This window comes from Mchenga conophoros, linkage group LG18, assembly GCF_057382185.1.
Source record: "Mchenga conophoros isolate Kocher_MC1m ecotype Shallow Benthic linkage group LG18, M_conophoros_male_GT1.1, whole genome shotgun sequence".
NCBI classification, from domain to species: domain Eukaryota; kingdom Metazoa; phylum Chordata; class Actinopteri; order Cichliformes; family Cichlidae; genus Mchenga; species Mchenga conophoros.
Genome location: NC_140543.1, coordinates 7,181,551 through 7,195,421, shown reverse-complemented (window position 1 = coordinate 7,195,421; position 13,871 = coordinate 7,181,551). Strand labels below are relative to the sequence as shown.

Here is a 13,871-nt window from a genome sequence, read left to right as displayed (position 1 = left end):
TTGCTCAAGTTTGGCGCTGGTATGTGTGCCTTTGTGAGAAAAGCAGTCATGGATTTTTCAAACGTGGATCGCTGTGCTCACTTGGAAACGAAACATTCTGGTACACTAAAGATTTATTTAAGTGTTCCTCTACTGAAATTTAATATCCTGTGTAAAAACTGCCGTTGGGAATTAGTTAAAATGATTAAAACTGAACTGACACCTCACTAGCTAAGAATATTAACAAGTCCACCCCTTTTTTTCCCTTTAACTGCGAGCTTGTCATTACGAAACTGAGCATTTGCAAAGCGACTTCACAAACCTGTGAATTTTACACTCGGCCAACTTGCTGCTTTCTGGGTGAGTTTTACCAACAGTTGTTATTGAAGCGCAGAAAACTGAGTAAACAGTTGGCTGGTTAGACCTCAGGTGACAGAGCAGCTTCGGGCCTGCTGACTGTGCACTCTGCGTGTGTGGCCAGTCATTCATAACCACTCCCATTGCAACATGCACACACACGCTCGCACACACGCTCGCACACACAAAACCACAACAACAATACATGACAGCTCAAAGTCCAAGTATGACTGGGATAGTCACACCTACTGTGAGCATCAGAGCTCATCATTGTGGGCTAATAAAGAAACATGGGGATAACATAATATAAAGTTAATTTCTGTCATTCACATTAAATAAACATTAGCTCAGATATGTCCAATCAAAGCATGAGTGACTGACAGGTGCTTTAAAGCGGGACATAACTTCTGATTGATTCAAGTTAACAAGAAGTAGCTGACGACACTACTAAACATTGCTTCTGTTTAATGTCATCATCTGAGACATATGGAAAAAAAGAGTGTGTTCTTAAATATAGTGTGTCAACCAACCTTATAGACTTTGCCTTTTAATCTGCTGTCAGCATGAAACAGAACGAAGCAGATCAGAGTCTGAGCATTGCTTACCTTTGCTTTGGTTAAAACAGTCCATAACAGGTCCAGAGCCGGCTAAACATCCCATGCCGGCCGGGCAAACACACTGGTTTTCACAGCATACACACACACACACACGCACAACCATACACTCGTTTTGTATTTCCCCTCGCTTCTCTGTGAGATTATTCCTGTGTGTGTGTGTGTGTGTCTGTGTGTATGTGTGTGTCATCTGCCTCTAATGACAGCTGACAAACTACATGCCGCAAATCCTCTCTCTCTCACTCCCTCCCTCCCCCTTGCTCTCTCTCTCCCCCTCTCTCGCTTGTTTTCCCCTCCCCCCATCACGTAGAAACACACACATACACACACTCCTCCCTGTCTCCTCCCACAACACAGGAACACACTCCTCCCTCCTCTCGCTCACAATCGTTCTAGGCACTGGATGATTTACATGGCCTATTGTTCTGTAATTCTGGATGGCTTTTATTATTTTAAAAAAATACACTAATCATTACCGTCTATGACATTTGTTACAAAACAGTCAAAGTACAAAATGTGTTACTTTATCACTAGTTGCAACACTTTTCACAAACTTGCAATGCTTACATGCAGATGTTCAAAAAACTGCAAATATTTGGCAAAATGAGAAATGTGAGTGCTGTCAGAATTTACGGGTGCCTGAATATTTCTGTCTATTTTTGGCGAACAAGAAGAACAAAAAAATAAATACATACATACATTTTCTATTATTCAAACTTGCGCACAACTTTCAAAACTGAAGCAGAAAGAGATGTCTGTCAGAAACAGTGAAGCCAGTGAGTGACAGAGAAAGACTATTACATTCAGCACTTGCATAATAAGCATTGTCCCTGCTTGTATAATAAGCCCTACATGAAGGGAGATGGCAAAAACACAGACACACACACACAAGTGAAATGAGTCACAGAAAAAAGAGACAAACACACACTAAGAGGTAATTTTACAAATGGCTAAAGCTCTAAGAGCTTTGCGCACACATACAGCTACCCCATACTCGCACAAAAATTGCTAGGTTAACTGTCACCCTCGCTTAAAACATACGGTCCTTCTGTGTTTTCACTTTCCATGTTCTTATGTCAGGATGTCCCTGTTTTGCTTTATGAGCTGTTGTGGTTTCTATGAACTGTCTGACGGTGTTCCTTACCTTTGATCCAGTGATGCTCCTTTTGGTTTAGTTTCATGTTTTAAGTTTTAATGATCCCAACCAAATGTTCAGATGGTTGTTTTTTTTTAAGAGCTTAAAGTTTAAGCTCACAGTGGCAGAATGATGAGTGCTGTGAAACTGAAAACTTTGGGGTTTTGTTTTCTTTTTTTGCATTTTCTACTCTGCAAGTTGCCGTGTTAGAAGGCGATTATACTCTGACGTGCAAAAGTGGATGAGTAGTCCTGTTATAGTGCTGTGAAAGTACCCTTAAGTCCGGTTGAAGGGTACATGTGTAGCACAACGAATAAACTTGAATCGAATCTTAAAGGACTTGAACTCCATCACAAATACACTGACTGAGGAATGACCTTTGAACTTCTCCTGCAAATGTACTTTTCCCGATGCCATGGCACTGATATTTGGCCATGCAATATGCTATTTAATTATATTTGGTTATAGAAAATCAAACAAGAGTGCCGTTACAGTACAATGGTCTACCATTGTCACTGGCCAATATCATCACTGCTAATGTCAGTATATTGGCAAGTAAGTAGGAATTTAACTTGGTCAGTGGTCAATATATCTGATGTAACACCCCAGTTTTGCACCGGATAAATGATGTTGGATGGTGTGATGAAGGGGTGAAACACAGGCCAGTTGTGTTGTTAAAACAGAGATTTGCTTCCCTTAGCACAAAACCAAACATACAAACCAAAAAAAACTCAAATAAAATTCAGTGTTTTATAGAATCTGTGCATCTGCATGTTGAACTCCACTGCATCCCTAAATAAATTTTTTTTCTGTATCACTTGCATTGTAATTTAACATATATATGTACTGATATATGCTATATTTGTATTGCATCCTATTGTAATACAGCAAAACACTATCTTAACATAAAGATTCTGCTTACCTGATTTGCAAAGCATCATGGGTAAACATCCATAAAGATATGGCAACATCATTCAGTTATCTCTGTGAGACACATGAAACAAAAACAAAGATAAATGTTAAGTTTGTGTTTGAAAGGTTGGGCCGAAACAGATTTCTTAAATAGCAATGTGTCTGACAGCTGATCCTAGAATCTGCACAATCTTTGTTTCTTTGCTTGTCTTTTAAAAATAGTTTTTTCGTTAATAACATTTCTTTCAGCCTTTTATTACTATGTTTACTGTGTCTATTACTATGTAATACTTTGAAAACAGGATCCCAGATTGAAGGACCATAAAATGCATGCATGTCATCTTGTTCGTAGAAATACAGACACGTGGACAATGAATTATTGCATGTATAATGAACAGCTTAGGCACAAACTGAGAAAAATTGTAAGAAACTGGAAATGGCCAAAAATCAACGCAACATTAGCCAAGTTGGCGAAGCTTTTTATCCCTAATACAGATGAAGCTCTTAAGACACTGGATCATTCTCATAGCGCAAATTAGCATACGTCAATGTATTTTGTGTGACTATGAAGATGTAAACGGAGATGTGTCTTTCAAAATCCAGTGTTTATAAAATAATGTTTAGTCTCCAGGCTCACAGGTATAACAACCCCAGTGACATCATCAGGTTATTTTCTCAGAAACATAAAGCGTATGAGAACTTCCCAAAACTAGTAATGTAACTTTAATATTAAACAATAAAGGCATACAAACACAAACACTGATGAGACATTCCCGTAAGTACTGAGTGAACGTTTTTTGACATCATATTGAGTTGCTAAAGTGCATGAATAATTATCACTTTCCAGGCATGAGACACACTTAAGTGAGACACATCACTTCATTTTACCACAAGAGTCAACCCATCATCAAGTACAGATGCAGGGCACGCCTAGATCAAATGTGTAAGAGTGTGTGCTTGCTAAATATGCTGCCGTCTTTTACAGGGTAAAATCATTTAGCAGAATTTAACCTTAATCATCACCCACCAGTTATGCTGGAAATCGCACTCCTGCCCACAATAACAAGGATACCTGCAGCTTTTCCCAGACAATGACCCTGCCTGGGAGGAAGATTCCGAGAGCTCGGAGGCCTTTTTCACACCGTGAGGTTGACCTGGAACAGTATGGTGCTGCTCCAGGTTCATCGAGTTCCCACTGGCTTTGGTTCATATTCAAGAAACATCCTATTTTATGAAACAACTGGTCTCCTTTTATTTGAACAGCTGAAGTGTAGTGGAAATCTACTTAAATCCCTCCCTAACGATCAGATATTTCAGAACCATTTTACAGCGTGCCCTTTCATTTTCATGTTGCAGACAACTATGTGCGTGTGTGTAAAGTCCAAAGTGTAGGTCACATGTCCTGCTGCTGTGGAAAGACAGAAAGAGCCTACCTGTTTACTGGATTTCAGTCACCCTCCCTCACATATATATCTGTTGTAATCAAGTAAAAACTCATTTTTTTCAGGAACTATTATGCATCACATACTCTCTGTGTTGAATCACATCCTCTTCCCCCCTCAGTGTTAAAAGGGATGGCAAATTAAAGGAAAACCCCACACTGTGGGTTTGAGTGACGATTTACCATCTCGTGCCCTAAGAATTCAACACAGAAGCGACACGTCCAGTGCAACAGCATAACAGACCTGCAAAATCCTCCGACTGTAGAAGTGAAGCGTTCAGTATTTTTCCATAATTTTCTGTACATCTTTACCAAAAGTCCTTGACAAGAACTGTTACTGTGACTTTGTTCTTTTCCACTTCTGACATAGTAGTAAATAAGTTATAAATACAATTTCACTAATACTGAGGTTTGGGGCTATGAACATTCACGTACTTATGTTTAAACAAATTCAGCGTTCGATGCAGGAAGCTGAAACTTGTTTTCCCTTAGAGACATAATGTGAAGCATCAAACAAAAGAATATGTCACAAAATAGGAATAAAGGCTGATGCGGCCACAGGGATGTACTGATCCAATATCAGACTGATCCCGACTCAAAAAGCCGACAGCTGGGCCAATCTATGCAATTCAAGCCTGTGTTGTTGTGTGTTTAATAAAGTATGAATCAGTAGCAATGCACTGCTAGCAGGAGAGCTAACATAGCTCTCTCTCACTTGCTCTTGCACTCTCCCTCTTGCAATGTTCAGTCTAACACTTATTGGGAAATATTTATTTCACATACATTAACATTTTGTCAACTTGATTAATATTATTTCACCTCGCCTGCCTTTTGTCAGCTCCATGTAAACACATGTGTGCATGTGCATCTGTGTTTGTGTGTAGGTGCACTCACGGCGAGACTGAGAGCAGCGAAAGGAGAAACTAGTATGAAATGAAAGCTGTGGGCAGGGAAGATTCTAAATCTGAGCTGAAATGAAACTAGTGCAAAAAAGATTAGGCGAATAACATACACACTTTTTACTTTTATTTTAGATTGAATTCATCTTGGTTGTCTTGTCATTTATTACTAGACTTAATAAGCCTGTTACAATTTGTTTTACAAAGTCTGGAAAGCGAAAGCCAAGCCTGACATTGCCTTGCAGATAAAAGAGCAATTCCCAATTGCTTCCTCGTAGTAAAAGAATACAGTCCAGTCATTTAACTGGTATCAGTACTCGGTATCCGCATGCATTGCTCACTGTGGGCATGGACAGGGTTGACCAACCAGTTTTAAAAACATTATGATGTGTATAATGCAATATGTTGCAGCTTGAAAGTTTAACAAGTTAAAATAGATGAAATAAATGGAAGAGTCAAACCTACCAAATCGAGATCGTTAGCACAGTGGTAATGTGTTGCATGCTTGTGGTGTGTGTGTGTGTGTGTGTGTGTGTGTGTGTGTGTGTGTGTGTGTAGTTACTGTAATCAAGAACACCAAATGAAAAGTACTAAAAAGAAGAAGTTATTTTTTTTGGTCAGTGGCCAAATCTGAAACATCTGCTTGCTCTTCCCCCCGATTTGTTCACTGTTACTTAGTGTGTGTGTGTGTGTGTGTGTGTGTGTGTGTGTGTGTGTGTGTGTGTGTGTGTGTGTGTGTGTGTGTGTGCGTGTGGCAGCAGCATTCTCAGTCAGTTGGACACAGCACACTCAAACCACACTGCACTTTAACATGCACCTGCCACCACTGAGATAGCTGTGCGTGTGTGTGCATTTGTCAGTTTGTGTGTGCATCAGAGTGTGTCAGTGTCTGTGGAGGAAAGATGGACAGCTGATCTCTACCCAACTCCTTTGTGAATTGCACAAGCACACATGCAAGCACAAATGTTCTTCCTGCGCACATGCACGATGACAGAAAAATCCTGTGGCTGTCACCCAGCCCACTTTGTGCACTGCAAACTTAGGTACTGCAAAGGGTACATTTTTGTCAGTCATTTTACCCAGGACCTCAAGTAGAACAAACCAAGACAGTAAGATGCACACTGAAGCACCAGTAAAATACAGATTAACCAGTTGGACTGTTTTCTCCCTTTCGGAAACAGCCTTTTCTCAAAGGAAAGAACATGCAAATAATTTCTAAAGGCTGTTTTAAAAAAATAAACAATGGGCCCCCAAAGTGACTTGAACTTTGCTTTCAGCAAAAACAAAGAAACACATATTTGCACCTACAGAGTCATGGCAATTGTGTAAAGACCAAACTTTGTAGTTAGCAATGGAGGGTTACACTGTTAATTATTTGCATAATAGACATTGTGGTAACCAAGCACGCACATACACACTGACATGCACACATTCACACACACACACACACACACACACTGAGTGTCTGTTAGATAGAGAGAGGGAAGAGTGAGAGGGAGCTACAGAAAGTCAATGAGAGCCACACAGAGAGACGGCCTACTTCCTGACTGTGATTAATTTCTGTTACTAAGCAGCTCTATGGTAACACAGACATCCACAGCTACACCGAGCTCAGAGCTGGTTTACAGTATACAGCCTATGCGTCTAACACATTACACAAGTTAGACGCATAGGCTGATAATCCTGGCCAGTAACGCAAAATATATAATCCCATATAAGATGTGCAAAAACAGCCCATCTGCAATTTGCAATGTTCACAATTATGCATCAAATTTCTTGTGAAACTGTGAGATTCCGCCCATGTCTTATAATGTTATGTGAAACATATGACTAATTTGTGAATATGAACAAAAGCACCCACAGTCATTCAGGGAGGTTAGCATGTCAACTAATTACAAACTCTGCTCAATCATTCATCTTAAGACTGCACAAAAATTACCCTTAAGCCACAAATGACTTAAGTAACTCTTAAAAATGACAAGTTTTTCAAAAGCAGCCCTGTCATCTGCTTTTACTCTTAATCTAATTATTCTCTCTCAGCCACAGATGTGATGCTAAACCAAAACACAAGAAGCTCAGCTTTGATGACCTCTCTTTGATCACATGTGGACAAAAGGATATTTATAAACTTTTAAAATTTTTCAGTTATTTCCTGAATTTAATAACTTGTCATTACGTGACTTTGATTCATCTCCAGAGTCTCATGGTGAGAATAGGATCGGAGTAACAAATGGACATCAGAATGGACTTAATCAAGCCATAATATGCATTTTGGCCACAGTGCTGCTTAACCTCTTTACTGTCATCTTTGCAGCAATGGTCTGTCACCAAAAGGCTGTGATGAACAACACAATTAGCTCTGGCCATGGCCTGCGTTTGTTCTGCAAAAGCCTGTTATGCTATTAGCTTGTATTATCCAGCTGGAAGCCTGTGGAGTCTCTCTCTCTCTCTCTCTCTCTGTAACACAGCTCTGCTGTCATAGTGCTGGAGAATTACAGCCGCCATCAGCTCCAGCTAACCAAATTAGCACTTGTTATGCAACCTGCTACACTTGGCTCACGGGTCTACTGCTTCAACCCTGCACAGCTTTCCATATGGTTTGCACATAGGAAGGCAAGTTAGCTTTGCAGCCTGCTCCTCAGCTGAGTGGCAACATGCTGGTTTATTGCTTTGTTTAAGCACTTTAATCTGCTATATGTATCCCTTATATGCAACAGACGTTTACTGTAAAACTAAGACTTTCTGCCACGACAACACAACAGCTGAGAGAGAGTGAATTCAAAGCCAGAAACTCAAATCATGTGAGGCTGCATGCTGCGCTTTCATAGCCAGCTGCAGTCTTCAGTGTTTATAAAAAAAAATGAGAAAAAAATGACTGTAAATGTATCTGCCAGAAGGTGTCTTGATACTTGCTAGTTTTAAAATTTGACTTTCACTGTCTCACTGTAGCATATGTGGTTTAAGCAAGTCAAACTGAAGACTTTTAAGACTTTTTTCTGCCACTTTAAATACCACTTTCAAATTAAATCTAAGAGTAAACTGGTGATGGAAAACTGTGTTTAGAAGGACAAATCTTTCCACATTTATTAGTTCAAATTACAGTATTCATTTGGATTTAGGCATATTTCCCAAATTAGTCAATAATGAATCTAAGAAAAAATAAAAATAGAAACATAAATCTTGCCTGAGATGCTATTCATTCATCCCAAGTTTGAAAGAGCCTCAACAAAAGTGTATTTTAAGTGGTAAGCATTACTGATTGCTCTCTTTGCTATTCTTAAATCAGTTGTCAAAACCACTGCAAAAAAACAGATCTAAAGGGTTCATTAAAGTACTAGCTTTTAAGCATAGTCCACAAATTTACAATCGAGTTAATGTCAGGGCTTTGGGAAGGCCATTCCAGAAGCCCAACATCAGCCTCCTTTATCCATTCCAAAACCAGTTCTTATGTGTTTGGGATCATTGTCCTATTGGACCACCGAAGTTTCCACCATCTAGCAGCTGATTTGAGGTGAAATTGATTAATTTTGAGCTAGTCCTCCTTCTTCAGTATTGCATGCCCTTTGTGCAATGTATCATTGGAAGAACATTTGGCTTGTCCATGTACAGCTGCAGTTGAAGTTGAAGGTGTTGATTTTGGAGCAGTGGTTTCTTTTTTTGCCCTGCACCCTCTCTACCCAGGCAGGTTTGAACCTTGCTGAATCCTAAAATGTTTCTGAACATCCTCCCTCTCATCTGAGGTCAACAGTTTAGGTCTTTTTCCCGACATCGGCAAAGTGGTGGCATATCAGAACCACTTGCATTTACGTAAATTATTTGAACCGATCATCCCAGAATCTGCGTTTGGAAACACTTGAATAAATCTACAGTTCTCCTTCTTAGAACCTCACTGAGTTCCTTAGACTTTTTCATTGTTCTATATTGGTTGAACCAGTGAGTTGTGTCAAACAAATGTTTTCTTATGCTGCCAAAGAGAAACTAGCAGTTGTAGTCAACTTAAAAGACATTAGAGAACCTTCAGCACAACTGATTAAAAATGTTTTATGTATGCATGTTTATATTTGTATGTGCCTGTATGTGTACTTTTGACCATGTTTAAACCAGACAAAATCTAAAATAAATTTAAACTTGTGGACCCAATTCTAATTTTTAAAGTTGGCAAAGGTGTATGCTGAATAAAAAAATCTTGAAACAGACAAAGAACCGTTCAGAAAAGTCATAAAAAGCCTCAAATTACCATCATGAATACATGTAAACTTCCACAACTGTGCCCTGGCTAACACTGTAGCTTACAGTACTAAAATGAGTACTATGATAGCACTATCATATACCAACAACAAGGGGAAAGGGCTACATTTTTGAAGTGATTCCAAGATTTAGCTGAAGCAAATATGAGGCTTTAGCAAGTATAAATCTAAGTATGCACAAATTAAAAAACAATAGTATTGGATGAGTCTAAAAGACTTCCTATCATTCAGATACATGACAAACAAAAAGATTTCATTTAAATTGTAGGCGGTCTGAGCTTACGTCAGGTTTTGATGTAATCATTTACAATACAAACAATTATTAATTAACTAAATAATTCTTAATGCTTCTTAATGGTGTTGACCACACTGTCTTATAATCATGGCCACAGTCACAAGTATCATGATATATGATACTTATTTGACATATGATAAGTATCATCTTATCATATGTCAAAGTACAGTAGAGTCTTTTAAAATTTTTCGAAGAAACACATTGGTGATTTATGATGACGATGACTGATCAAACTTTCCAGTCCACGAGTATTTTATTTTAGGTACACATACGGTAAATAAGGGAATATGAATGAAAGCCCCTCCTGTTGTTGTGTGCAGTCACCATGTCAAGAAATTACAAAATACTTGTGGTTTTTGCTGCAATCTATTCTTTGTCTGAATTTCGAATTAAGATCATATTTGAGTCATAAGCAACAGACATGTAGATCTGACTTGCTCCCCTAACAATAACAAGAATTTTTCAGCCGTTGCTCTGCATCTCCCAAGAACAGCTTTTCTTTGTACAACTATCCTTAACTTTCAGATGCCTCATAGCATGCCTTAGGTCTCATGGTTTTACTATAACCGCGAGAAAAAACAAACAAAAAACAAAACAAGTGTTTCCAGTATATCTATAATAAGTATGTATACTTTTTGCAAGAATAGCTACAAGTGCTTCGCCTTGGCTAGTATCTGAGCAATGATGTGTTGCTGTTGTTGTATTAGAGCTCCTCTCCTCAGTTCTCTCAGCTCCTGTCATTAGGATAAAATATGATCACATTTTAAAAATATGATTCAAATGTTTTGATGTATCTGAAACTTTAAGTCCTTTAAATCATAATCGTGGCAAATTATTAAACACATCTAGCCTTTAGAAGTATTAGCCTTTTAAAATAAACAGGTGGTAGACCAAAAAACTTTGAGTCTGTATTAAGCCGCTATTGTGGTTGACACATTAGTCATTGTTCATTCAAACTGCGACACATGCTGACCCATGCATCCAAAATAGAATAGGAATAGAAAACGATTTTTCAGTGCAGGAGCACAGAAATTTCCAGATGGCACTGAGGGAAACTGTGGAAATAATTTAGTTGAGAAAGTTGAGATAGTCTACCCAAAACTGAAAAACCTCCATGATCGCTTTTTCAGTCCATCAGTGATGAAACAATTTTTAATTTTTTTAATTTTTTGGAGTTAAGAAACTTTTCATTTGGAAAATGGCTGGCCCACACGTCAAATGCCACTATAAATGAGTAAAGGTGATGTCATAGTTCATGGAAGCCACAACCAGAAAGTTATGTAGGGATCATACTACATTATCTATCTGGAGATCTGCAAACACCACAGAGAAGGGTTATACTTTTATAGAAATTAGCCTCAAAGACGCATGGGTAATCGATAGTGCAGTCTCTTACATGAAAGCCCAAATGGTCCCAAAGGCAGGCACGTTAATGAACACTCATGTGAAAAATATAGTTTTCACAGGGCTCTATGCAGGCCTTGTACTTTAGGATTTAACATGCTAACTGACGCCTGCAGAGTCTAGGATGTAGCCCTTGTGTTTCTTGCAGTTTCTCTGAGCACTGGGAAATTCCAGCATTGTGCTAAACACCTAAAATGAAGCATATTTTATTAGCAGCATCTGGCTGCTATTTACCCTCTTAATTCATATGGAACCAGTAAGCATGGACCCAAAAGCATCCTTTTTTACATGACTTCTTGTCACTCAGGCCGAGGAAGGCCTTCATATACTTGTCAGTGTGGAATCTACAATACCTGCATCAATCAGTGTTATGTCTATTGTCAGGGCGCTGCTGCTCCCATCGTGTATGCACTGTATCTGAATGTTGCAGAACAAAGCCATATCACTACATACTGCCAAATGCTGTAGAAGGAAAAGGAGACCTATTTTTCACTACAGCTCTCCAATCTGAAATGTGCTCCATTTTGCACTGGTTTATATAGTACCCTTATCAAGGCTTTTCACTGTTTACATTAAGGTCAAATAAAATAATATGGTTGGACAAAAATAAATAAAAGGAGAACTTTGTTAAATAACCTACTGAATGTGTCAACAGAGATGATAAAAACCAGTGAATTGGCTAGCTGATATCAGCTGATATTAGCTTATCGCAGATATAAAGTATTGGCGTATGTCACATCTAGCACGATAAGAAAGAACTAATTTAGAAACTGTGTAACAATTACAAAGATTGTACAAAATAGGCTGCCTTAAACATTTTGCAATCTAAAGCATCGTCTCTTACTTATTCAAGATAACTTAAAAAATGCGCATGAGCCAATACATCGTCTGACCTTTTAAACGCTCATATATGAAGTCTATTCTAAGACTCTTTTATGTTACTTCCTATTATTCAGTAATGTTTAAGGAGATAATTTGTATTCAAATCTGCAAGTCAATGCACTTTGATTTAGAAGTAAAACGTATGTTATCATCAGATACTGTAACAATATCCTGCAGATTCATTTTGCTGAGGGAATATTACAGTGATTATGGTTTTCAGGCACCACAGGAAGCTTTCAGGGGAGTCAGTGACATGGGTGTGTGCGTGCGTGTGTGTGTGTGTGTGTGTGTGTGTGTGTGTGTGTGTGTGTGTGTGTGTGTGTGTGTGTGTGTGTGTGTGTGGTTAATTAGAGCACTTGGTCTCAGGAGGATCAGACCTGGAAGGCGACTGTCTCTGCTACGTGACAGAAAGCCAGGAGCAGAGTGTGTCTGATAAGTTGGTGGCAGAGAGAGGAGACAGACATAAACAAACACAGATAAGTCGACAAGCATGCACACACCCACACATACACCCCTTGGTAAATACTAGTAGATGTACAGATGAACCAGTTGTGCTGGTATTTAAATACCCCCCTAAATCATTCCCAAATTAACAATATCAGCTTGTGGGTGAGAAACACTGAAGGCAACGTTTGCTCTTAAGTAGATACGGAACCCAGTGCTCACCACCTGAATTTGCTACAGCTACAATTTTGGCATGTTTATTTTATAGTCTGTCACTACTTTCACGTCTATATCTGATTTAATTCACTCACATTAAATTAGGACTAGATTTATTTTAAATCCAAGACCAGGATAACATCAGGGATTGATGGCTATGATTTAAATGTGTGAATCTATTTCCTTGCTGTCCCAGGATAAAACGTCATAGAAAACAAACTGAGGAGAACTGCACAGTCAAGCCTTGCCCTTCCTCCTTCTCCTGCTGCTGCCGTCATTGGTCAGGACATTATTTGAGCCCTCATGTGGTTTAGTGAATTCAAGCCACTAAGGATCCCTCATTGGGCAGGCTGCCAAATTTGTGTTAAGATCTTGGACTTAAGTACATTCCTGCACTTTGCTGCAGCACTATAAGGTAGTTTTGGCATTGAACATTGTATTGTAATGTGCTAGAATTTAATCAGACAAGACACTACTCTGTAACTGTAATGAAAATGTTACAAAAACACAGAGCAAACAGATAGAGGTGAATCCCTGACTAAAACAAAGCATGCACAGTATTTTGTGCTGCCTGACTGTTTCTATGCATAAATAGCATAATGCCTATTAACCCCTTAGAGAGAAAAAAGGTACAAAAAGAAGGGTTAAACAGAACCTGAACACTTGGCCTACATGTTGCAATCCCTTTCAAAGTTCAGTTTTGGGTGCCGGGAAGAGCAAATAAGCCTAAAAGAGCCCAAAAAAAAATCATAAGCCCAGCCCTCAAAGATAACATTTCCAGAGGAATCAGATGGCACCTGTCACGTAGGCAAACTGTCAGGTTTCCTGTAGTAAGATACCTGCACAATAGCAAACACAGAGAAACCAGCACAACAGCAAATAAAGACAAATTCTTATGCCTGCATTTAAAAAGGCCCACCTCACTGCAAGACAATACGTTCTGGGCTGTGAGTGTTTCTTTTCAGCGTAAACCTGCACGACATGTTTTTGTCACAGCCGCACTCCTCATTCTATGCTGTCCTGTTAGCATACATACACATGCTATG

General features: G+C 38.9%; 1 protein-coding gene across 4 annotated transcripts in view; it reads right to left on the bottom strand.

Annotated features, from left to right (window-relative positions):
- The window catches only part of LOC146553118 (nuclear receptor coactivator 2-like), a 56,468-nt gene that overhangs the window by 40,235 nt on the left and 2,362 nt on the right, over positions 1-13,871 (bottom strand). For 3 of the 4 annotated variants that reach the window (XM_085253708.1, XM_085253711.1, XM_085253710.1), the window contains exon 2: positions 3,008-3,069. The gene's annotated coding sequence lies outside the window, so the exon portion shown is untranslated. Of the gene's footprint in view, positions 1-941; positions 1,129-3,007; positions 3,070-13,871 lie in introns of those variants that run through there. The other variant, XM_085253709.1, reaches the window with a different exon arrangement.